This window comes from Chrysochloris asiatica, unplaced genomic scaffold, assembly GCF_000296735.1.
Source record: "Chrysochloris asiatica unplaced genomic scaffold, ChrAsi1.0 scaffold00134, whole genome shotgun sequence".
NCBI classification, from domain to species: domain Eukaryota; kingdom Metazoa; phylum Chordata; class Mammalia; order Afrosoricida; family Chrysochloridae; genus Chrysochloris; species Chrysochloris asiatica.
This window is the reverse complement of record NW_006408652.1, coordinates 5,712,364-5,734,719: the sequence shown is the minus strand read 5'-3', so window position 1 is coordinate 5,734,719 and position 22,356 is coordinate 5,712,364. Positions and strand designations below refer to the sequence as shown.

General features: G+C 42.9%; 1 pseudogene; it reads right to left on the bottom strand.

Annotated features, from left to right (window-relative positions):
* Positions 1-12,465: 12,465 nt before the first annotated feature.
* Positions 12,466-13,780, bottom strand: LOC102816776 (annotated as a pseudogene).
* Between the last annotated feature and the right edge of the window lie 8,576 nt (positions 13,781-22,356).

Genomic DNA, 22,356 nt, shown 5'->3' with positions numbered 1-22,356 from the left:
GAACTTCTCAGTCCTGGAGCCCGAGAGCTCTGACACCAGAGATGGTGAGAGACAGCAAGAAACAGAGATGGAAAAGTGGCAGCAGCAGAACTGGGAGACTGTCAGGTGACACAGAGCGATGGGCTTCCGAGCCCCCAGTCTGAGAGCTAAGTGCCTTTGGGCTGAGGCTTACTGGTGAAGTGGAGTGCCTTATGGGCTTTTATCAGCAGAGCTAAGAAGAGCCTTGTAACATTTGCACTTCAGGCCAGATGCCAAGGGTCCACGTGACTGGTGACTGAGAGATACTGAGCTTGTGGATAGGACTGAGAGGAGACTGTCCTGACCAAAGAACTGGACCTTTAGCATTTCTGATCCTGAATTGTATCCTGTTCCTTCCTTAATAAGCCTCATAATCATGATGCATATGATCAGTGAGCTCCGTTAATTGCAACAAATGATCCAACCCAACAGAGAAGTTGAGTGTCCTGGGAGGGGTGGCTGGTTTTAGAGTTGGAGGGTTGAGCGCTCATCAGAATCGGCCTTAGGTTAGTAGTGAGTTTGGTTTTTCTTCCCCCTTGTGAAGTCAGAGAAGGTCTCTCTCAGTGTTTCTCATGGTGGCCAGGAAAGAGGTTTAAGCTTGAAATATGTAACAGCATAACAATGGGATTTATAGCTGTGACTCTGGACATACTCATCCACGGAGTTACTGTAAATATGGAAAAGAGAAGGAATTCCAAAACTGCTGATCCCAGGGTACTCCAACATTACAGCAGCAGGTAGGAGAAGACTCATTCAGGGAGATAGAGGCTAAACAGCCAGTGAGTGACATAGGAGGGAACTCCGAGCAGAAATAGTTTTTATCTTTTTTGAACTGCTATATTATGTTGTAGTAATATAATGGCTTTGCTTCTTTGTTGATTTCCAGACTCCAAAAGAGTCTTGACATATTTCTTGTTAGTCCTTGCAATAGACCTGAGTCCGTGAGTTAATATGACATTCAGTGACGGAGTTTTGTCTGAAGGATTAAATGGGGGTAAAACCCCAAGTACATTACCTGCTGTGTAAGTAATGATTGTTGCTGTTACGTGCCATGGAGTCGGTTCTGACTCATACAGGATTTCTGAAGCTGTAAACCTTTCTCTTGTGGAACAGCTGGTAGTTTCGAACTGCTGACCCTGAGGTTAGCAGCCCAATTTGTAACCACTACGCTACCAGAGCTCCTTAAGTAATGATTGTTGTTGTTGTTAAGTGCCGTCGAGTCGGTTCCGACCCATAGCGACCCTGTACAGGGTTTCCGAGGGTAAGTAATGATTAAGGGACTGTAATTTCTTGTTTTGTTTTGTTTTTTTTAAATGATATCATTTCCTTGTTTTTCTTTTCTTTCTGTTCTTTATCCTCTTTTGTACTTCCTCTTCTTCTACCTTTTACATTTCTCTTTATTATTTTTTTAAGTTTTTATTGTGAATTGTGATAGTTTACATGGGAGAACATCAGTTTTGCACTCATTGTATCATGTTTTGTTCCATTGCACTGATTACTATCCCCTCCATGCATCCATCATTCAAGTATTTGCTTCTACTCCCTCCTTTTGTTATTTTTGGGGGGGAGGTGGGGTGTACACAAAAACACTCAGGAATAGATAATCATTTAAACAACCAAAGGGCACATTCTGCAAGCCTGCCTCTTAGCCGCCAGCACACAACCTTTCTTTTTCCATGAATCTAGAGTTCTCAGTAGCTAGCTCTATCTCTCCATGCCCTCATCTCTGCCACCATCTGTTTTGTCACTGCTTCTCTGGTTAGGGTCCCACATTCTGCTTATGTCATCTAAGATGAGATATGTGTCCCTATTTGCCTGGAGAAACACAGGAAGTAGGTAATGGCCTCCTTTGTCAGGATACCAGAAGAACTGGATGGTACCCAACGATTATTACTATGCATTTTGATCAAAGGTTCTATAGAAGAATCTTGATCAGAAAGGGGGAAAAATGAGATTGAATTTCAGATTCTCATGGGCCCTAGACTTTGTGGAGTCATGTAAGGTAGATGAACCCCTAAAACTATTGCTCTAAGATAATCTTCAAACCTTAATAGAAAACTATCCCCTGAAGTCACTAGCTGCTTCTCGGAAACCCTATACAGTGTTGCTATGAGTAGGAACTGACTCAACACACTACTCAACAACAATAGTCAACAACCCTGAGGCTGCATTGGGTTAAGCATTTGGCTGCTAAGCAAAAGGTTAGTAGTTTGAATCCAACCCACCAGCTGCTCAGTGGGAGAAAGATGTGGAAGTATATTTCTGTAAAACTGCATAGCTTTGGAAACCCTATAGGGAAGTTATGCTGTGTCTTAGAGTCGTAGAGTCCTTATTAATTTGATTTTGCTGGATGGCAGTGGGTTATACCCGCTATTGCTCATTACGTACTTTTTGAGGTAAATCTTGTCGGGTAACAAAGTACATACTATAAACGTGGAGGTTTCTACGAAGTTGTCAAGATAGTGATATACTTGGTATAGAGAACATAATTTATCTGTAGAGATTGACTTTTGTATGATTCCACAGATAGTGGTGAGAACTCCTTTTTTTTATATATTTTGTCAAAACTGAATTTTTCTTAATAAATTTTAGGATGACTCTATTGTCCTGTCACCATAACTAGTAGGCCTAATCCAGTAGAAGGGAAAAGTGTGTATTCCATAGCTCTTTCTTAGCCAATATTGTCCTTATACTTCCTAAACATCTAGCACATTCTCTTATTTCATGCAGACCTGTTCTAATCCCTAATGAAATCAGCTGAAGTGTTTGTCCCGCTAATCCTGTTATCATAGATTGAATTGTTTCCCTCCAAAATCTGTGGCAACATGGCCAGGCCACTTTTCCTAGCATAATGTTCTATTACCAAAAAAAACGGGAAGCAGAGGTCCTTGTGCTAAGAACCTTCTATACCCAGGGGAAGAATGATGCCAAGGAACATGGAAATCTCCAAGGAACGCCTGGTTCACATAACTCGAAAGGAGACAGAGATCTTCCCCTTAGAGCTGGAGTCCTGAATGCAGATTCTAGTCTCATAACTGTGAGGAAATAAATTTGTTTGCTTCAGCCATCACTTGTGGTATTTCTGTTATAGCAGCACTAGAGAAAGAAGGCACCTATATATTTATTGTTGAGCACAGTTACATTTATCAAGCGCAAAGAAATTTAGGCATGAGCATTCAATTTTAATCTCAGGTTCATTTCCATCTTATGTACATGTTAAAATGTATTCCACTTAATAATATCCAAGAGCTCTTATATCAACGCTAAAATGAAAGACACTCATTTTTATACTGTTGAAATCATTGAAACTTATGGGGAACAGAGGCTAATTGTTTGACACGCTAACTCTTCTTGATTTTTGTTCCAGAATGCAAACAAAACCATATGCTTTTATCAGTTGATTCTGGTAATTTGAGCTCAGCATCTCTTCTTTAGTCATTGTGATACTTTTTGAATGATTGTCTTCTGTGTCAATTACACAGTGTGTTTCCACCTATCGCCAACCCTTATTGTTTCTGTTTTTGAAGTCACTCTTGTTGGCTTTTGGTAGAGTCATGCCTGCAATGTGGAGTAGACTCCAAAGTGTTCAAGGAAGCAACGTTCACTTTGACCACCTGGATCAAGAGTGCTTTTAGTTGGTGCAGTGACACTGAATACCCACTGAGAACCCAGGCACCTTGCAAACTCTTCCATGAAAGGTGAGTCTTCATGAAGCTGCTGGGAGCTTTTGTGTATTCATAAAGAATTGCTACAACTGCAGTCTTTATGTGGTTAGCACAGTTGTTTTTTTACTGTGATGGAAATGAATGTTGTGTAGTATACTCATTTACTTGTCTCACTATTTTGGTTAAAAAATATTAACACATTTCTTCAATCATTTTTAACAACATTTCTATAGTATATAATTAAGAATAATATTTGTTGATGAATGTGGGTAATTTAAACAACATTGGAATTGGAGCTAAGCACCTCTACTGGCAAGCCAAGTGATTTAAAAATGATCAGTATTAATGTTTAATAATTAGTTATGGTCTGCTAACATCTGTATACAAGTAGACATTTTTTGTTACAGTGACTTGTTTGGGATTCCTTCTTAATGATTTTTTTAATGATAAAAAGCTCTTATTTTACAGTAGTCAGTGAATCTCATTTCTTGGTAGATGTGTATATATGTATTTACAAGGGGGCTTCAAAAAGTGTGTGGAAAAATGGAATGCAAAGATAATGGGATTTTTTGACAAACTTTGTGAAGCCTCATGTAATTTTTTAATATATATATATAAATATTGAAGTCTTTGTTCTGTCTTCAAACATTCAACCTATAAAAGAGGCAATTTTGTGCTTTTTTTCGTGTCATAGGTGTGTGTTGTTTTATAAAAGCAGACCCCGAGTTTTGTATAATATGGTCATTCCGTGAATGTGAAAAGATTGATACTTTTATAGATCAAATTCATTTTTCCTTTATTGTTTTAATATCCCACTCTGCAATGTATGTAGTTTACAGTTGGATTACTGATGCAAGCTAAGGTATAAATAAGCATTTTCCCCCTGGCATATACATATTTTTGTCATATGACACAAAAGCATGAAGTTCCCTTCTAGCAGAGGTTCTGAATTATTTGTACCATAAATGCATACGGTGACGACTTTCACTTTTGCAAATACAGTGGAAAATCTGGTGTGGCAAAAGTTCCATTTTACTGTGTCTAAGGATTTCTTGAATAATCGAGCCCATTGATAGTTAGTTATGAGAACTTTGTAAAATTTTGTGTTTCTCAGGGTGTCGCAGTAATGAGGGAGTTTAGGCCTAATCAGAACACAAGGTAGACCTTTGCTCATATCCTGATTTTGAGACATGCAGTCCTATTTTGGTTTTCTCAGGAAAGCTCTGTTCTTTATGGAGATCTAAAAAAGATACAAGAGGTTCCTTAGTAATTTTTCTTTTCATTTTGATTACGTTCTTATCATGTACAATGTTCTTGATACTACTGATGAACTGCTATAATGCCTTGTTTTGCCAATCTAAGTTACTTTATTTATATTCAGAACTATTCTATTTAGGTTATTACACAGAGTTTTTAAGAATTAGATTTAAATAAAGCCTTATATCATCCATTATGAATTGGTTTAAAATACAGTACTAAATGGGATTTGGCAAAAAAAAAAAAAAAATTGTACCTTTTTTCATTCAAAGCTCAGAAAAATCCTTGGATACCAAGTTAATGACAAAGTTTGTTTTTGTTGTTATGTGCCTTCATGTCAGCCCCAAGCACAACGGGAACAAAGACTACCGGGTCCTGCACCATCTCCACAGTTGGTCCACTTGAGCCCACTGCTCCTGCCACTCTATCTCAGTGGGGTCTTCCTCATTTTCACTGACCCTCCACTTTACCAAGCATGATGTCCTTCTCCAGAATAATATGTCCGAAGTATGAGAGACAAATTCTTGTCACACGGACTTCTAAGGAGGATTCTGGCTGTACTTCGTCCAACACAGATTGGTTTGTTCTTCTGGCAGTCCATGGTACTTTCAATATTCTCCATCATCATAACTCAAATGCATCAATTCTTCTAAGACTGTCCAACTTTCACATGGATATGAGGTGATTGAAAATACCATGATCTGGGTCAGGTACACCTTAGTCCTCAAATTGATCTGTTTGCTCTTTAAAGATGTTTTGTGTAGCAGATTTGTGTAATGCAATATATTGTTTGATTTCTTGACTGATGCTTCCATGAGTGTTGATGGTTGTTGTTATGTGTGCAAAATGAAGTCTTTGACAACTTTCAATCTTTTCTCCTTTTATTGCTCCAGTACTGAGAGTTTTTGTTATCTTTACATTGAGTGCAACCCATACTGAAGGCTGTGGTCTTTGATCTTCATCAGTAAGTATTTTAAGTCCTCTTTGTTTATAGCAAATAACAAAGTTACATAATGTCTTTTTTATGCTGATTAAATTTAATACTGCTCAATGTCTTGCGCACATTCAACTTAACATACTAATTAACAAAAAACACTGTTGGTATTGACTATCATTGGTTTTATTATTACTTTTCTGTTAACATAAAAAATGTGAATCATTGCTTGGTGGTGGATATGTGCCGTGGAGTCGGTTCCAACTCATGGTGACCCTGTACAGGGTTTCCGAGGCTATAAATCTTTACGGGAGCAGAAAGCCTCATATTTCTCCTGCAGAACAGCTGGTAGTTTCGAACTGCTGACCTTGCTAACCACTACGCTAGAGGGCATATTTGTTTAAGGTGATGACAAAACTTTGGATGCAGGTCTCTAGGTGTGTCTGGGTGGGAGATTAATCGTAACTGTCTTGCAAGGCATTTTGTATGTGTTTGTGGGGAATTTCTAGGAGAGCACTGCTTTATAGTAGTGGAAGTGCATGTTTGTAATGATAAGACTACTTATGTCTCTCACTGTTTCATTTGCAAATATGTTCAAAACATATTTCCTCATGTATTTTAATAGCAATTATATGATGGCTTCTTTTTAAGGTTTTTATTGTGAATTGAGTGAAAGTTTACAGGGCAGATCATTAGTTTTATATTCAACAATGGTGGTGGTGGTGGTATGCCAACAAATATGTTCATGACCCTGTATAGGGTTTCTGAGGGAGCAGAAAGCCTCATCTTTCTCCCGAGGAGTAACTGTTAGATTCAAACTGCTGACCTTGTTTGTGGTTAACAGCCCAGCTTATAACCCGCTACGCTAACAGGTTACATTTTTGGACTAGAGATGTTCAAGACACAGTTGTTCAGCCACAATAGCCTCCTCCCAGCCATGCCTACAAGCTTTCTATGGTCAATGGCCTCTTCAGTCACGTGGCCTCTTGGCCTTTGCCTTGTTCAGCCAATGTTACAAGGCTTTTTAAGTGCTGCTGATAAATGCTCAAAGGGCACAGCACTCCGCTGTATGTCTCAGCAGAAGGTACTCAGCTCTAGCTCTGTGTGTCAGCAAACTTCAATTGCTGTAGTCACCCCATTCTGTACACAGGCCTCCTGCCTAAAAGTTGTCTTCTGTTTTGCTCACTCTGGGTCCTGGGCAGATGATTGTTCTGTCTTTTGTTCTGGCTCTTGGTTCTGCGGCAGCTGCTTCTCTGCTCCTTCTCTACTGCTTCTCTGGTAGCACAGCTTTCTGTTCCTAGATGAAGGAGGTGAAATGCACAGGGATCTAGAATAATGCATTCCTTAGAATAATCATCATTCAAGCTCAAAGGGCAGGCTTTACTTAAGGACAAAGTGCAGAAGGGTTGGGATAGAAGGCGGAATGGAAAGGAGAAACACAGGGAGGAAGTGGAATAAGTGATGTTACATTGCAGTCAATGAGATGAAACAAAATGTGTGAATTATTGAACGTAAAGCTGAGGATCTGCTTTGTAAACATTCACTCAATTCACAATAAAAATGAAAAAACAGAACAGAAAAGCTCTTGGAATTCCTAGTAATTTCATATTTTCTTTGTCTTGTCGCTAGAAGGAATAAGAATATCTCTGTTGACTGATAATTTGCGGAGGACAGGTAACCCACCTCTTTTGATATGATTCCTTTTTCTCTTAATTTTCAATCACTTAAATCCTTTCTCAGATGAGGCTGAAATTATTAAGTGTGTTAAGAATGAAATACTGATGAATGAGTGAAAAGCATTGACAAGGACAATGTCTAAGAGACACTCATCTCTCAGTGTGTGTGGTGAAATGAACCTGACAGAATATTGATCTGTGTGCGTGTATGTATTTTCCTGGTTTGTTAGGATGTTCTCTTCATAGTTGTTTGAACAATATGTAATTAGCTTATTTTTAGTCTTTTTAACAGCTTCTTTCTCTTTTAAGTGGATTCATATCTTATAGTAGTTGTTGATAGTTAATGTTAATAGTCAGAAAAAGTACTTACCTCAAGTATCTTTATGTTTCCACCCAGTATTGCTTATCTAGTTAGTATTTGTGATTTTTTTTTAAATGAATGTAGGTGAAACTAAGATGTTTTTAGGAGTCACCATTGTGGTATGACGCTGTAGGATGAGCACTCAACCACAAGGTTGGTTTGAACCTCAAGGTTGGTGGTTCCAATTAACCAGCAGCTCCTTGGAAACCCGTGAATTGGAACTGACTCAACACCACTTAACAACAACAACATATGTAACTATAGTCACTATATTCCTGTTGTGGCATTGCAGGATAACACACTGGATCGCAAGATAGGTTTGAATCTTAAGATCAGCAGTTCAAATTCACCAGTCACTCCTTGGAAACCCTATATAAGGTCACTAGGAGTCAGAACTGACTTGACGGCACTTAACTTAATAGTGACTAAATCCTTGTTCCATGTCACCACAGTGAGTCCAAGGGACACCTCTGGTCTAAGAAGTGTGCTCTGGTGATCAATTTAGAAATGTTGTTGTTGTCAGGTGCCATCGAGTCGGAACCGACTCATAGCGACCCCATGCACAGCAGAGTGAAACAATGTCCAATCCTGGGCCAACCTCACTACTGCTGCCACACTTGAGTCCATCAATGATGCCACCTGGCCAATCCATCTCGTTAGGGGTCTTCCTCTTTTTCTCTGACCCTCCACCTTACCCAGCATGATATCCTTCTCCAGCGACTGTTTCCTCCGGACAATATGTCCAAAGTAGGAGAGACGAAGCTTAGCCATCCTGGCCTCCAAGGAGCACTCTGGCTGCACTTCTTCCAAAACAGATCTATTGGTTCTTTTGGCAGTCCAAGGCTTTCTGCTCCTGTAAAGATTTGTTGTTGTTGTTGTCAGGTGCCATAGAGTCGGAACCGACTCATAGCGACCCCATGCACAGCAGAACGAAACAATGTCCAATCCTGGGCCAACCTCAGTACCGCTGCCACACTTGAGTCCATCAATGATGCCACCTGGCTGATCCATCTCGTTGGGGGTCTTCCTCTTTTTCTCTGACCCTCCATCTTACCCATTTAGAAATATTTGCTGCCAGTTCCTTCTGGATTGGCTCCTCATCCTTCAGAAACAGCAGTGTTTCAGGAATGATTGGTCCAAAGGGAGACAGTTGAATAGTAACAGTTAAGTTTAGATAATAGAATTACTGAACCACTTACACCTGGTAGATAGTAATCTGCTGTTGTTATGCAGTGCTGTCGAATCAATTCTGACTCATCTCAACCCTGTATTGGGTTTCTGAGGAGTGGCTGTTGGGTGTGAACCGTCAACCTTGTGGTCAGCAGTCCAGTGTTTATCCCACAGGGCCACACCAAGACTTCAGATTGTAAGTTGTTTTGTTCAACACCATCAAGTTGGTTATGACTCATAGTGACTCTGTATATGGTTTCTGTGGAACAGGTTGTGGGTTTGAACTGCCAACCTTGAGGTTAGCAGGCCAGTGCTTATCCTACAGTGCTACACCAGGAGTCTTCCAGATTGTAAGTAATAAATGGATATATATGTTATGCGCTTGTTTTCGTTTGTAAAAATGACTTAGTATGTGGTGGGAATGGACTATCTTTCCTTCAGTTTTACTTTTCAAGTTTCAAAACGTGTCTTCTCATGAGTCCTTGCAACAACCCTATGCTAGTGAGTTAGTTGGATATCCACTGACACAAATTAGTTGTGGTGGTCCATTGAGAGCATCTACGCTAAAAGCCTAGCTAAGTATCCTGCTACGTAAGTAAGCATTTGGAAGTGTGAATACTTCTTCTTCTTGTTCCTCTTTTATCTCTTCTTTTTCTTTTTCATATAATTTCTCAAAAAAGACAATGAAGGGCATCTTTAGTTATATCCCTCTGTGCCAGCTGGGATCTTCAGCACTTACTTTCTGTGAGCTGGGCTGCCTGGTCTGCCATGTGAACCAAGTGGAAAACCTAAGACCCAGTTTTTGTTAAGTGCCGTCCAGTCAGCTCTGATTCATAACGAACCCTGTATATGGTTTTCAGGACATGGTTGGTGGATTGGAACATCCGACCTTGCTGTTAGCAGTCCTGTACTTATCCTCTACAGCATGGCACCAGGAAATAATGGTAAAACTGAGTCCAAAGAGGGATTGCTTTCCAGACCTTAGCTCTCTCTGTTTCTGGTGACCTGGGTGTCCTGGGCACTGAGCATAGTTTTTCTTTGAACTATATCACCTATTTTTGTCATGCTTGTTAGAGGGAAGACAGAGGAAACACCATGTCGACACTGAAATTTTCAGCTGAGAGTGAGAGTTTAGATCCTAAAATGACCAGCAGGAGAACTGGTTCGTGGTCAGGTATCTCCTCATATGTTGTTAGTGTTGTTGTTAAGTGCCATCGAGTCAGTTCAGACTCATTTTCTCAGGAGTGGCTAGTGTGTTTGAACCACCCATCTTGCAGTTCCAACCGACCTTGCAGTCCAGTGCTTTTCTTACAGCACCACACCAGGATTCCTCTCCTCATACCTTCCCATTTCTGTCAGGCCGAGCTGGTGAAAAGAAAGGCAAGGAGAAAGTGTGATCTGTGACCAGATGGAGGGGCTCAACAAACTCCTCAGAAGAATTCCATTATCTTTCCATTCCATTTTTCCACAGACTTTATGTTCCACAATCAAACCTCAGATGAAAGGCTAAGGAAATCCAGAGCTGAGCGGAAGAATACTGCTACTCATTTCTCCCTTGAATTCAACAGAGATCGTTAAAAGGTTGGTTTCTTCTCAGGGGATGTGGAGGAAATTGAAAGTCTGTCCTCACCGCCTATTCCTTGAGGAATTTTGCTTCTCTTAATAGAATTGTGTGCGTCTTTTCAGTGTTTTCCTCTGAATTTGTTCTGAAGTGATTTTTGGATTACAGATGAATGAGAGTCTAGTGGAGATTGTTTGGTTTTGACTTTTGGGGAAAGCAAACCATTTACAATGCTTTCTTCCTACAAACTTGAACCGTGTACAGGGTAGAGATGATATTTCCTCAAAGAAGAAGAGAAAACAAGAACAAGCTTATTCACTCTTGCCTTGACATTTATTCTGGTTTTTCCAGAGAGCAAGTAAGGAGCTCTTCACTCAGGGAGGTAGACAAAAGTTGGAGGGCAGTGGGGTGGGCATTGTCTAGAATTTTGTGTAAATCTTGGGTACCGTTATCTGATCTTAGTTGATGGGCAGAAGGAAGTTCGTGGGGATTTGTGCAGGGCTGCCACCTTCAGGCATGCCACGGGCAGAGCCCTGCTCAGTAGGGTATCAGTCACATACACTGCAGTGTAATTGGTGCTTTTCTGGGCAGACTTGCTGTCGAGCCGGTTCCGGCTGGCTCAGAGTGACTCTGTACAGGGTTTCCATGAACATACTTTTTATTTTTCTCTGTTAAAAATGTTTATTTGTACTAATGTTTAGAGTACAGGAACTAATGGGGGGTGGGGAGAAGACCTCAATTCCCAAGCAAGAGTAAATCATGGTCTGTTCGTGGCCCAAGGGGGAAGGTCACTGCAGGGTGCCCTGGAATGGACTATCCCCAATGACTTAATGTCATTGCCTCCAGCAGAAAATGGAGGAATTCAGGGCATTGAAGACCTTACCAGCTGCTGGCGAGCAAGTGTGCCAGGGGAGAAAGGCGTAGCTATGTGGCACCCCTGGGACCTGGAGCCAGGGCGCACAGGGCAAGAGGCAGAAACTCCCTCTTCAGATAAGGGTGGGAGACTGAATGCCCATATCCAGGAAGAACAAAAAGGGAATTTCGGAGGTAGGCTTTTACAGCGAGTTAAAAAACAGGCACATTATCCAACGTCTGTCTCCCTGTGGCCTCTAAGCTGCTGGCCTGGCCCCTGATGCTTCCCCTCTCCCCACAAAATCAAAGGGAATCAGGAGGGGAGGCAGGAAATTCAGAGGGTGGGGAATGCGTTGGTGAGCATAGGGCAAAATCGGGGTGAAGCAGATGCTCCTCCTGGGGTGGGGTGGGGTGGGACAGGGCAGGACAGAGCCAGGGGTGACCAAGCAGGAGTGGAAGGCCATGGCAGTGAGGTTAGTGAGGGCCGTGAGGCAACACAAAGGGCTTCATGTGCTGCCCAAGCCTCTCAGTCCCTCCCTCCCTCCCAGAGCTGGCAGAGGCCCAGGGCCTGGCTGGCCCCTGGGGAAGGCAAACCCTGGGGACAAAGTGGACACAGAACCTAGAGAAGGGAGCTGCTCTCCCACTCTTTCTCAGAGGCCTCTGTGTGAACCCTCTGACAATCAGGTTCTGGGCCCAAGGCAAGCCGAGCGAATGCATTTCATAGAGAGCAGTGAGGATCCGGGCCTTATGGGTGTACCTGGGGCAGTGCACTACTCCTTTATCCCTGAGAACCTGGGGCCAGAGGCAAGCAGAGCTGCCACCTCAGCTTGCTGCTGCCAAAGGCAGGTTGGCACAACCACTCCAAGGTTCTCTGGACTTGTGATACATTGAGGAGGGGAGGGAAATGGGTATGAAAAACATGAGAAGAGAGAAACAGCCCTAGATGTATGGGGGAGCAGGGGCCGGTCACATCAAGAGGAGTTCTGGTTCTGGTAGCTGGAAGCTTTTTCCTTCAACAGGTCCAGACACAAGTGACAGCTCCAACTTCCTTCAGGAGGCTGGCTCAGACATGGGCGGGGTAAGACAGTACCTGTGGTAGTCTTCACAGAAGAGCAGCTGGCTGTCATTCTCCAAGGTGCCGCAGATGTTGCAACACTTTCACCTGATGCACTGGCAGCAGTAGGTCTTCACTGCTGCCATCATCACAGGGGTGAACTAAAGGCAAGACGGGAGCCCTGAGTGGCCACAGTCCGAGCAGGGCAGCAGCTCCTCAGGTTGGCCCGTCTGCTTGTTGATCTTCGAGTCCCCCACGCAGAAATCACAGTAGTTGTTGGGCAGGGCCAATCCATCAGGGCCTTTCTTGGACCTCTGTTCCTCAGACCTCCAGGAGTCTTCCTTGTCTTCTCCCTCCTCCTCAGCCAAGTGTGAGTGGGCATAGTGGTAATTGAGGCCTGGCCGGTTCTTGTAACGTTTTCCACAAATGTCACAGGCATAGGGCTTGTCCTGGCCCTCCAGGATCAAGGTGTCCAGCTTCTTACGGGTATTGCTCACACCATTACCCTTGGTTTTCCCTTGCCCCTGCTCCTTCGGGGTGTCTTCTTCATAGTCTTCATCATCAAGGGCGTCCAGGATGTCTTCTGATTCTAGGATCCGCTTCCGGGCCCCAATGTTGGTTACAGGAAACTCGCTCAGGCTGTCATCGTCAACTCGGGGATCTGGGGCATTCTGCTTCTCCAGTGGGTAGGTACACAACAGAGCTTCTAAACTGCTACCGTCCTGAGAGATCGCGCCTTCCTTCTTCAGGGTCTGGTCTGTGTCTACCTGCCTTCCCCACTGAGAATGAGCTGGTTTAATGGATGGGAAGGAAAGCCGGGGATCTTTGGGAGGGTGAACGCATGGCTTTTACCACCAGTGCCAGGCAGGCTAAGAGTACAGCTGCCCCGAAGCTAATCCTGCAGCCCGGTGTGGGTGTCGCTTTTCCATCCAGATATAACAGTTGCTCTGGGCTCCTCCAGTCTGCGAGTCTAAGGAAGGCAGACGCACACTGCGCTCAGCCCAGAGGTGGGCGGACGTTGTAATTGTGGTACTGCTCCATGGTATCTTTGGAGTACTGCTCCACAAGGCCTGGTAAGACTCCATAGAGGTGGTTTCACTTCTGATATCACATGTGGGAGGGACAGAGAATTTGCAAATAGGAAAATTCTTCTTGCAGGACAAGATACAAGTCAGAAAAAGATGTTCTGATCTGGATGAGAGCTTCACTACATTCTCAACCACAGCCACCATCTTACCGGCTCCTCTCCCTCAGGTCGGTAAGCCCTGGAGTCCGCAGCACTCAAGTGCCAGTTCCGTCCTGGGGAGCACTTTTCCTTGTCATTCTGCGCAGGCGCTGCCTGGGTGCGAATAACCTATGGGTGGGTCAGCCAGAGTTGAGCTGGAAAGGCATTAAGGAGCCTGAGGGAGCCCAAGGCACAGGCGCAACCAGGGCAGGGGCGCACGACCAGCTGCTTCTGTTCTAGTCCTGCCTCTTCCATTTGGGGGAGTTGGAGGAGGTAGGAAGGATCTGCCTCCTCCAGAAATGAACAGGCGAAATGTTGACGAGAACTGTGGGGTGCGAGGGATGGCTTGGATGGAGTGCATGCATTCAGCTACAGAACATATTTTTTGTAGGAGCAGAAATCTTCATCTTTCACTCATTGTTTGTGTTGAGTGATGCTCAACAAGTAGAGTGCTTGTAGTGGCCTTGGGACAGAGAAAGGGGTGGTGACCCATGCAGACTTGAGCTGCTTTCACTGAACTCAGAAGGCCTTGGCAGTTACCTGGACCCTGACATCCTCAAGATGCTTAGGCTTTAATTACGAGCGGTAGGGGGTAAACTCAACTATTAGGAAGGGCTTCTTGACCCCTTGATACAAGTGTTGTTGTTAAGTGCTGCTGAGTCAGTTTCAACTAATAGTGACCCTGTATAGGGTGTCCAAGGAGAGACTGGTGAGTTTGAACCACCGACCTTGTGGTTCAAACTGACCTTGCGGCCAGTGTTTTATCCCACAGCACCACACCAGGACTTGATACAAGTATTATAAGCACCTAATAAGGAATCAAGGAGTCGTAGGGTAGTGGTTATGAATTGGGCTGCGAACCTCAGGGTCAGCAGTTTGAAACTACCAGCGGTTCCACCGGAGAAAGGTGAGGATTTCTGCTCCCGTAAAGATTTACAGCCTTGGAAACCCTGTACAGGGTTGCTATGAGTTGGAACCGACTCCACGGCACATAACAACAACAAAATAAGGAATCCAACCCAGTTTTTTAGTTCTTCAAGGAAATATACAGCCTTCTTAATGTTGTTGTTGTTAATATGCTGTCGAGTCAGTTCTGACTCATAGTGACCCTGTATAGGGTTTCTGAGGAACAGCTGGTGAGCTTGAGTCGTCATATACCTTGCAGTTCAAACTGACTTTGTAGTCCAGCGCATTAACCCACAGCGCCACACCAGGACTCCATGTGTTCTTCATAGATGTCTGGAATGTCTATGATAAGATTATGCCTAGCAAAGATGTATTTGGCTGTTACTGTGAAGGTGTTTTTCCCCATCATTTCATTGTCTGCTGTTTATGAAATCTGTACAAGTAGTACTGTTTTCTCTGTGTGTTTCCTTTTCAACATAGCATTATCTCCCTATTCTAATCAAACAAAAGAGACCCACTGCCACTGGGTCTATTCTGATCCATAAAACCAAAGCCAAACCCATCAAGTCAATCCCGACTCACCGTGCCCCTGTATAGGGTTTCACAGGCTGTAAATCTGTGCAGGAGCTGAAAGCCTCATCTTTCTTCCATGGAGCGACTGGTGGGTTTGAATGCCTGATGTTGCAACTCACAGTCCAGTACTTATCCTGCAGCGCCACTAGGGCTCCTTATTCTGACTCATAGTGACCCTATGTAGAGTTTCCTTCTTTGTATTGTTGATAATCATAGTTTGAGGATTCCATCCACATGTTTTCTGACATGGACTTCTATGTTGTTGTTGTTGTTAAGTTCCGTCCAGTTGGTTCCGACCCATAGCGATCCTGAACAGGGTTTCCGAGGCTATAAGCAGAAAGCCTCATCTTTCTCCTGCAGAGCAGCTGGTAGTTTCGAACTGCTGACCTTGCGGTTTACAGCCCGATTCGTAACCACTACGCTACCAGATAACATGCTCCATACCCCCAACTGCCAACAAGTTGATTCTGACTCAGAGCACCCATATAGGACTCGTAGCAACTCTAGGGTTTCTGACACTGTGAAACTTTGATGGAGCAAACAGCCTCATCTTTCTGCCATGGAGCATTTGGTGGGTTCAAACTGCTTCATCTGGTGTTTGTTCTTAAGTGCCATTGAGTCTGTTCCAACTTGTATAGGGTTCCAGCGATGCTGTATAGCATTTCCGAGGAGCAACAGGTGGATTTGCACTGGAGACCTTGCAGTTAGCAGTCCGGCACTTATCCGACAGGCCACACAAGCTCCCCAGATATGTTCCATTATATATCTGGTTACTTCTTTAAGTCTAATTAGCAGAAGGACAAAATCACCCTCTGCATTTGGACTGTGCCTGTGTTTTTCAGTCTTCACTTCTTGTTTTGCAAAATAAGTTCATTGTATTCAGAGAATTGACTTCTAAAATTATTAATTTAGACAGACTTTGCATCTTCATAGAGTCTGGAAATATTTTCCTGAAGCACTAACAATTAAAAAAAAAATGATATGACAAAAAGGATGGTTTTAGCTTGTGTGAATTCCTGAAAATACTTATTATGGGTGAAAATATTTTGCAAATCTTATATCTAAAAAGGGACTTGGATAAACATTATATAAAGAATTTCTAAAACTCAATATTAAGAAGACTAATTCAAGAGTGGGTAAAACTGTTTCAATGGACATTTTACCAAAGATATACTAATGGTCAGTTGTTGTTGTAAAGTGCCGTCGAGTAGTTTCCGACCCATAGCGACCCTGTACAGGGTTTCCAAGGCTGTAAATCTTTACGGGAGCAGAATGCCTCATCTTTCTCCCGCAGAACAGCTGGTAGTTTTGAACTGCTGGCCTATAAGGTTCGCAGCCCGATTCGTAACCGCTATGCTACCAGAGCTCCTTAATGGTCAGTAAACACATGAAAAATAGCTTCCTTACTTATTGGGGAAACAAAAGTTAAAAAAACACAATAATTTAGCTCTTCATACCCAAAACAGTCCTGGTGTGGTGCTGTGGGCTAATACATCAGACTGCAAAGGTGTTTGAACTGCAAGTTCAGTGGTTCAAGCACTCCAGCTGCTCCTCGGAAACCCTATACAGGGTCACTGTGGGTCGCAACTGATTTGACGGCATTTAACAACAACAAAAAGGAGCTCTGGTAGTGTAGTGGTTATGAATCAGGCTGCTAATCACACGGTCTGCAGTTCGAAACTACCAGCCTTTTGCAGAAGAAAGATGAGGCTTTCTGCTCCCGTAAAGATTAACAGCCTTGGAAACCCTGTGCAGGGTCACTATGAGTCGCAACCGACTCCACGGCACATAATGACAACAACAACAAAGTAGAAGACTGTTGTCTAAAGTTCACAACATTATAAGTGTCATTGAAAGTCGAAAAATTGTATGTTGCTGTTGGGGTTATAAAATGGTGAAGCTACTGGAAAACAGTTTGGTAATTCCTGAAAACGTCAAATGAAAAAGTTAAATCATGTCATCAATTCGATCCTTACTCATAGCGATGCTGTGTACAGGGATTCTGAAGCTATAAATCTTTATGGGAGCAAGAAAATCTTAACATTATCCTGCAGAGTGGATGCTGGGCTAGATCTGCAAACCTTGTCGCTAGCAGTCCAGTGTTTAGCCTACCGAGGCACAGTGCTCCCCAAATAATCATGTTGTTGTTAGGTGGCATTGAGTCAGGTCTGACTCATAGCGCCCTTATGCACAACAGAATGAAATACTTCCCTGTCCAGCTCCATCCTCACAGTTGGTCCTCACAGTTGGTGTTATACTTGAGTTCATTAGTGCTGCCACTGCCCCAAGCCACTCATTGGGGGGTCTTCTTTTATGCCGACCCTCCATTTTACCAAGTATGACTGGTCCCTTCTGATAATGTGTCTATAGTATGAGAAATGAAGTCTCGCCATTCTAAGGGACATTCTGGCTGTACTTTCAACACAGATATGTTTATTCTTCTGGTAGTCTGTGGGACTTTGAATATTCTTCTTCAACACCTTAATTCAAATATATCAAATCTTCTACAACTCTTCCTTATTCACTATCCAACTTTCACATGAATATGAGGCAACTGACAATAGCATGGCTTGGGTCAGGTGCACCATAGTCTTCAAACAGACATCTTTGCTCTTGAACACTTTAAAGAGGTCCTGTGCAGCTGATTTGCCTAATGCAGTACCTCGTTTGATTTCTTAACTGCTGCTTCCAAGAGTGTTGACAGTACAAAAGTACAGTATTACCCAGCCATAAAAGGTATGAAATATTAATACAAGCTACAGTATGAAGTCCTATGTCCTTGCTGGACTGCAAGTTTGGTTTGAACCACAAGGTCAGCAGTTCAAGCTCACCAGCCGCTCCTCGGAAACCTTATACAGGGTCTCTATGGGTCAGAACCGACTCCATAGCATTGACAACAACAACACAGCATGAAGTAGCCTTGAAAACATGCTCAGTGATATAGGCAGACACAAAATGCTGCATACTGATGTGGTGCTGTAGGATCAGAACTGGACTGCTAACTGCAAGGTTGGCAGTTCAAACCCACCAGCTGCTCCATGGAAACCCTATGCAGGGTATCTATGAGTTAGAACTGATTCAAGGACACTTCAACAAAAGCAACAATTCGGTTAAAATGTCTAGACCCACTTCACATTTATCTACATAGTTGGTTTCAAAACCCAGATTGTGATATGAAAATTGACATTCTGTAGAAATGAAACATGACCACATCTGAAAGTGAAAAATGAGTACATCATTACGTAACTGCCACAAGCTGACCCCTAACCTAAACCATCACTCCCATGTGACTCTTCTCGGTCCTTCGGTACTTATTATTACCAGACGTGTGTGTGTCATTAATGTGCAGAACGTATTTACTGTTGTCAGAGATGCAAAATGTTAGCGGAGGAAATAGTCGATAAATGAGGGACAGGTGTAGTGGAGAGTTTGCCCAGTGTTGGAAGACTGGTCATTGGGAGTCACTACTGATGAACCTAAGTTTCTGTTTTTTGTTTTGTTTTGTTTTTTTCTTGCACTTTTTATTGTGCATCGAGTTAAGGGTTATAGAGCAGATCATCAGTTTTATAGTCAACAAATCATATACTTCATTTCATTTCGATTAAAATCTCCTCAGTGTAACATTACTTATCCCACATCCTCTGTTTTTCTTGTTTCCATTCTTCCTTCTATCCCCACCCTTCGGCATTTTGTCCTTGGGTAAATGTTGCCCTTTTGGTTTTGATTGGTTGACCATTTATGGTGTGCATATCTCACTAGTGTTGTTATTCCTCCAACATACCTATTTCTTGGCTGAAAATTAAGCCACAGGGATGAGTTCTGTTTCAGACCTGAAGGGTGACAAAGGGCCATAGTCTTGGGGTTCCACCATCCTTTATCTGCTCATTACGCCTGGCCTTTTATCCTTTTTTTTCTTTTTTAAAATTTTTATTGTGGATTGAGAAAGTTTACAGGGCAGATCATCAGTTTTACATTCAACAAATCATATACCTTGTTTCATTACAATGATTATATTCCTCTCCATGTACCACCAGTTAACAGTATTTCTATCTATTCACTTTAACTTTTTTTTTAAAAAACATAAAACAAAAGCACTCGGGCATATATAATAATTTCCACCTTCAAAGGGCACATTCTGCAAGTCTGCTCCTGGCCACCGGCTCTTAGTCCCTCTCTTCCCATGAATCTAGAGTCCTCAGCTGCTCCCTCTCGCCATGTCCCCATCTCTGCTGTTCCTGCTTCTCTGGATAAGGTCCCGCATTCTGCTTATGCACTTCTCCCTTGATGGTTCTAGGGTCCTCTGTTTCTGGACTGTAAAATTAACCGCTCCTTTTCAATTGTGACAAGTCACAATTAGTCATGATAACAATTATTCACTATTGAATGATATGGATCTTATCCTCATCTCTTTTCACCAGACCCATCAAGACAAGATGAAAACTATGCAGTGGGGACTCTTTCTATCCCCCCCACCCATACTCTTAAACTAAACTCCCTCTTGAAGCCTTTATCGTCCCCTTGTTTTAGGTACCCAATGTCTTATTTGCCCATCCCTATCTACCTGTGTACAGAAGGGATAGCATTGATACTTGATTTGACTACTCCTTCCCTCTCTGTTGGCATTTAGAGTTACTACCTCCATGAGTATAGGTCAGGTTAATCAAATTGTAACAATCTACCCTTGTTCCCTTTATCAAAAAACAATTTTTTTTTTTTTTTGGGTAATCTACCTCTAGTTGAATTCTGATTATCAAGACATTGAGGCTAGGTCAAATGGGTATTGTCTGTAACTTTGGGTGTTCTTGTGCATCTCTCCTTAATTTATATCAGCTGGATGATTCACTCTCAGCTCTAGCTCTCTGTGACTATGTCCTTGTACATGGGCTCAAGTGTCCCAGGTCTCACCACACTTTGGACCAACCAGTAGTTCCTCTTCCCTCACTCATCTCCAAGTTAACAGGAGTCAATGGACTGTGGTTGAACTCAGCCTATTTCTTCATTATTGCCTTTCTCCCTCTTCCACTCACTAGTAGACCATTGTGATTGCCAGCAAGCTTACATGTCTGCTCATGTGTTCCCTTTGAGTTTCAGTCTTAGAGGGGAGTTTGTCCTGAAGGAACTTGATTGCTTGCCTTGATGGTTCCTTTTTTTGAGGTAATGAAAAATTTTCTAAAATTGCATAGTTAACAATATTTGTACTACTTTGTGGATATATTGGAACCATTGAATTGTAATCTTTAAAAGGTCGATTTTTAAAAATGTTTTACTGTGAATTATGTGATAGATTATATGGGAGAACATTAGTTTTACATTCATCCTATCATATATCGTTTCATTGCTATTGTTGCAATCTCCTCCATGCATCATCTACCAACCAAAGTGTATACCCTACAAGCTAGTCCCCCAGTTGTCAGCACAGAACCCCTCTCCCTCTATGGGTCTAAAATCCCCAGCTGCTCCATCTCTCCATGTCTTCATCTCTGCCTCCATCTCTGGCATCACTGCTTCTCTGGGTAGGGTCCCGCTTTCTGCTCTTCTCCCTTGATGGTCTCAGGGACCTCCGCTCCTAGACTGAAAAGTTAATCACCCCATCCTTGCTACAAAACATATACCTTTACATTTCCAACCCTCACAATTAGTTCTGATAACAATTATTCACTATTGTATCACAAGAGACCTATCCACATTTCCTTTCATCAGCCTCACTTAGACAGATGGGATACTACTCAGTGGAGAGTCTACCTTCCTCCATGCCCTCTGGATCTAGGTTCCCTCTTGAAAGCTTGTAAGCCAGTCACTTCTTGCCTTTTTAGCCCCCCACTTTGGATAGCCAATGTCCCAGTTGCCCATCCCTGTCTACACTGTGTATGGAGGGGGGTGGGAATGATCCTTGCTGTAAGAATTTGTTCCCTCTTTTGAGCTACTGCATCCATAGGTGTAGGTCAAGTTCATCAAATTGTATCAGATTACTCTTTTTTTCCTTCTTCTATCTCTTGGTTGAGCTCTGATCATCCAGTCATTGAAGCCAGGTCAAGTGGGAATTATCTGCAAATGTGAGTGTTCTTGTGCATATGCCCTCTCTTCTTATCAGCTGGATGCTTCACTGTCCACTCTAGTCCTCTATGGCTATGTCACTGACTCTGGGCCCAAGAGTCCCCAGGTCTTGCCACATTGCTGGTCAACCAGGTCTCCACCTGAGTTCACAGGAGTCTATTGAACGTTGTAGGGCTTAGCTCGCAGCTTCATTGCTGTTTTTCCCTCACTTCCCCTTATCGGTGACAAGCATGGTCACCAATCAGAGCGTGTATTCCCATTGAGTCTTAGTCTTGGAAGGGGGTTTGCACTGAGGGGACCCGACCACTTGCCTTGATGTCTCCTGGGTGAGCAACTTGCTTGGTCTTGTAGTAATTAGTTGTTCTGCCTATATTGTTTTGTATTTTTCCTGTCGGTCTTTCTTTCAAGAAGTATCTTCTGTTCTTCTAGTTGCTCCAGGCTGGTCTGCCCGTCCTGTCAAGTGGCAGTTTCCCACCTCAGAAGATTCTGGATAGAGTTCAGGATCCCACCTATGGGATTATGTAATGCAGAGGCTCCGCATGAAGTCTGCTTCACTGGGCACAGTGTAGTCCCATTTTAGGTATTCCAATAAGTTATAGACAGAAGACGGACTTACAAGCTTTCTGTGGTGATATTTCTGGCTATTCCTTTCTCTCTCCTTCCAGTGTCTATTTTATAATGGTACACAAGGGAAACCAAGATTCAAAAGACAGCCAAGCATCTTAACATTATTTTCCCCATTCTATCCATGTCTCAGTCCCTGTATCCCAGAGCCCTGTTGTTCCAAGACTGTGCATATACATCATTCTTCCCACTTAGAAAAGTGGATTTTTGGTATGTAAATTATACCTCAATAAAAGCATTAGTGGGAATAGAAAGATGCTGAAAGTTTGTAGTGTTTCACAGTATCTGTGTTGGGATCACACAAGTAGTAATGGGGAGGGCTGATATGGGAACTCATGCCATCACTGTCCCGTGTCCCTGCTTTTCGTCACCTCATGTGCTCTCAAGGGGTTTCTCATTCCCATGGATGCCCCAACATGTACTGTG